Here is a 4,028-nt window from a genome sequence, read left to right on the forward strand (position 1 = left end):
TTGTCCCCATGTCCCCTGTGATCCTGATCCCTGCAGTGACAGCCACCCCCAGCCATCCCGTGGGCACCCCGGGAGGAGCAGGCACCCCAGGGAGCCCCATCTGCAGCCCCTCTGGTCCTGCCTGTGCTCTGCCCCTACAGGGGGCTCTTTTGCAAAAGCCAGGGGAATTTTGGAGGGCGTTTAAAGCAGATTTTGCCTTCAAGCAGAGACAACTGGTGTTGTGGAGCAAGAAAAGGGGGCACAGCCCTGAACCCACAGGCCCCAGACTGGATGTCGACCACATCCCAGTGGTGGTGATTCCATTAACAGCCTCTAAAATTTGTCCAGTTCCACTCCAAAATGAGCCTCTGACACCAGTTAAAACCAGAGCAAGGGACATTTTGGTGACAAAGAAAGATTTTGGAGCTGTGAAGGTCCACCGGTGCTCCATCCTGCAAACTTGGCTTTGATGGAGCCTCATCCCAGTGAGACCTGCCCAGCATGGGGAGAGGGGGGGCCCAAGTCCTGGCTGTGCTGGATAGCACCCGTTCACCCCTTTAGGAAAATGTGCAAATGTGATCATGAATCCCTCTGCAATGGGAGCCCCAAACTCTGCAAATGTGAATAAAGTCACTCCTCAGGCATGGGGGAGAATCAAATATTTAATTACACCCTTGTGTTTTTGGAGAGATGAGATACACCCCAGTCGTCCCTCTGTTTCCTTTGGTCTTTTCTCACACCAACAAGAGTTTTCCCCCAGCTGGTTTCCGTAATGATCTTTAGGATGCTTCACCCCAAAAAGGACCCCCTGGAGGCAGCCAGTTCCCACAGAACAGCCTCACTTATCCCTGCATACCCTGGGGTTTGGGGAGTACCTCAGGGCTGCAGCATTCCTTCCCCACACCAGGATCCTGTGCAAATTTCACCATCTTATTTTACATATTTAGAAAAATAAAAAAATGGGGGTAATTTTCTTTTCCCCTGCCCTCAGCTCAATAAAGAAGTTGACAGCCACTAAGCCCAGTGGCCATGAGAGGGGCTTGGCTCAGGACCTGGAGGGTTTTCTTGCTCCACAAGCATCCCTGTGAGGAGATGGTCCACATTTTCTCACAGGGATTTCATGCTGGGGTTTGTATCTGGCTGGGGGCATCCAGGATGGGAGCAGCCCATCCCTGCGACCTCCCCAGCTCTGTTCTCCTCACACGCCCTCTCCACTCCTGGGAAAGCAGCCACGGGATCCAGGGATGAGAAGCTCTTGAGAAACAGCCAAAGCAACAACAGCAGAAGGGTCCTTGCTTCAGGAACAGGAAAAAAACATCCAAAGCAGTCTAAATGAGCTGCATTATATTATTTTCTTCTTTTTTTTTTCTTAAAATGTTAACCCATCTGTTGACTCTAGAGAAATCAGCTGGAGGTGGATGTGGCACTGGCAGGGCGCTGGTGATGCCACAAAGGCACGGAGCATCTCTTTCCTTGGCACAATGCTGAAGGGCCTTCCCCCAAAAGCAGCTCGGTGACATCCAAAGCCATGGAGCCACAGTGGCCCTGCAGGGCTGGAGGAGCCCTGCAGCCCCCTGGGCCAGCCCCCAGTGGTATGAGTACTCAGTGACCCTCAAACCCCATCCACGCCAGCCCCAGTATCAGAGCTCTGGGCGTTAGGCTGGGGCTTGCCCTGTTCCTCTGGCTGGGGACACCTCTGTGTCCCAGCACAGGAGGATGGGGACAGCCGTGTGACCCCCGTTGCTAGACCCCAAAGGGTCCCACAAAATGGGGAAGGTGGGAGGTGGGAAATGTCCCAGTTGTCCTGAGCCCTCAGCAACCCCCTGGCTGGGAGTCTGGCACTGTGACCCCACATCTCCTGCCTACGCCCAGGCCGAGATAAACCGGGACTAACTTTGTGCCCAGCTTTGTGCCTGCACTGAGATTTATTGCACGAGATTCCAATCCCTGCCACTGGCTGGAACCGCCCCAGCGAGGGTCTTCGGACCCCTCCCCAGCGGCGGGGAGGGGGCTGAGCTGTGAGCAGGCTGTGGATGAAGTTCTGAGCTCCGGAGCAGCGATTGCTGCTGCATCAGCGGCTCTTTTGTCCGGCGAGGAGCTGAGGAGCTGCCTTTCGGTGGTGCCTGTGCCGCTTGTTTTCCTGCCAGCTGCTGTGCGGTTGGATGTTCTCCGGTATTTAGCTTGATCCTATTAAGGTGGATCTCAATTAATTAGGCAGGAGGCAGAGAGACAAAGAGGGACGCCGGGGCCATTCGTTGTAGTCTTGTCATCGCGCCCTCTGCCACCGGCAGGCAGGGGGACAGCGGGCAGGGACGGGGTGAGGCTCTGGGCACCAGACCGCTGCTCCCGGGATGGAGCGGGGCAGGCAGGCGGGGGGCACTGGGGTCACCCCGAGGGTCCCCCGCTGCTCAGGGATGCCAGGCAGGCTGACACCCCCCATCCCCACAGGAAGGCAGCTGGAGCCACGCGGCTCTTTCTCCCTGGAACAGCGGGGTCTGCTGAGACCCTAAAGCATCCCATAGAACACACGGGGACTCAGCGGTGTGAGCTTTGCCGCAGGAAGAGCATCCCCCTTCCATCCAGGCGACGCCGGCTGGGTGCTGCTGTCATGTCCATGTGGGTCCAGCTGTCCCACAGCACAGGGAGCACCCCTGGTCCCCTCAGCATCTCGTTTTGAGCTGTCCCACCCCACGGCACAGGGAGCACCCCCGGGCTCCCCAGCACCCCGGGTTGAGCTGTCAGACTCCTGTGGGAGCAGAGGGAACACCCCCGGGCTCCCCTCACCCCGGTTTGAGCTGTCCCACAGCACAGGGAGCACCCCCAGGCTCCCCAGCACTCCATTTTGAGCTGTCCCACAGCAGAAGGAACACCCCCGGGCTCCCCGCACCCCAGGTTGAGCTGTCACACCCCGGGTTAAGCTGTCACACCCCACAGCACAGGGAGCACCCCCGGGCTCCCCGCACCCCGGGTTAAGCTGTCACACCCCACAGCACACGGAGCACCCCCGGGCTCCCCACACCCCGGGTTGAGCTGTCACACCCCACAGCACAGGGAGCACCCCTGGGCTCCCCACACCCCGGGTTGAGCTGTCACACCCCGGGTTGAGCTGTCACACCCCACAGCACAGGGAGCACCCCCGGGCTCCCCGCACCCCGGGTTGAGCTGTCCCACCCCCGGGCTCCCCGGGCCCTGCTCCCCGGGCTCCCGGCCCGCTCGCGGCTCCCACGCCTGCCGCTGGAGTGGCTCCAAGAGCCCGTGCGTGGGCTCAGCCTCGCCGAGAGGCCGGCAAATGGATCTCAAGGGCCCCCTGACATTCCTCCTCCCCTCCCTTTGAAGGAGAAGAGCCCCTCAGAGCTGCCCTCCACGCTAATGCACGGGGCGGAGGGGCGCTGCTAAAAGCCGAGGCTAGCACAAGGCTTTCAAACCCTTGGGAAGGCCCAAGAGGTGGCCGGGGGTGACCCCAATCTCTGCTGTGGATGTTGGGGTGTACCCATGTGTGATGTCCCCTGCGGTGTCCCCGTGCTGGGACTCGGGGTACAGGAGGTGCAGGGAGTGGTGGGGCCGTGCCAGACCCTTCCTGGGGATGGAGGAGCCCGGGGTGCTCCAGACATGGAGGGGTTCAGGGGCAGGGAGGGGGTGAAGGTTAACGGAGGGGACTTGGGGATGGTTGGATGGGTTTGCAGAGCGTGCTGGGATGAGGCGGCCGGGGTGGAGGAGGGGTGCAGGATGGGTCTAGGGGGGTACAGATGGCAGCAGAGGGTGCAGGGGGGTCAGGGTGGGTAAGGGCAGTGGAGGTGCAGGGGGTGCAGTGTGGGTGCAGGATGGATTTTTGGTTGCAGGGGAGGTAGAATGGGTGCTGGGGTTCAGGATGGGTGCAGAGTGGGTCCAGGGGGCTCAGGGTGGGTGCTGGGGTTCAGGATGGGCGCGGGGGGTGCCCGGTGCGGGGGTCCTTCCCGCCGCCAGGGGGCGCGCCAGGCCGTTGTGGGCACTCTGGCCCCGCAGGCCCCATCTCGCTGGTGCGGAGGCCGGAAGCGGAAGTGCAGTGACGC

Source organism: Passer domesticus, chromosome 14 (assembly GCF_036417665.1).
Source record: "Passer domesticus isolate bPasDom1 chromosome 14, bPasDom1.hap1, whole genome shotgun sequence".
Taxonomy (NCBI): domain Eukaryota; kingdom Metazoa; phylum Chordata; class Aves; order Passeriformes; family Passeridae; genus Passer; species Passer domesticus.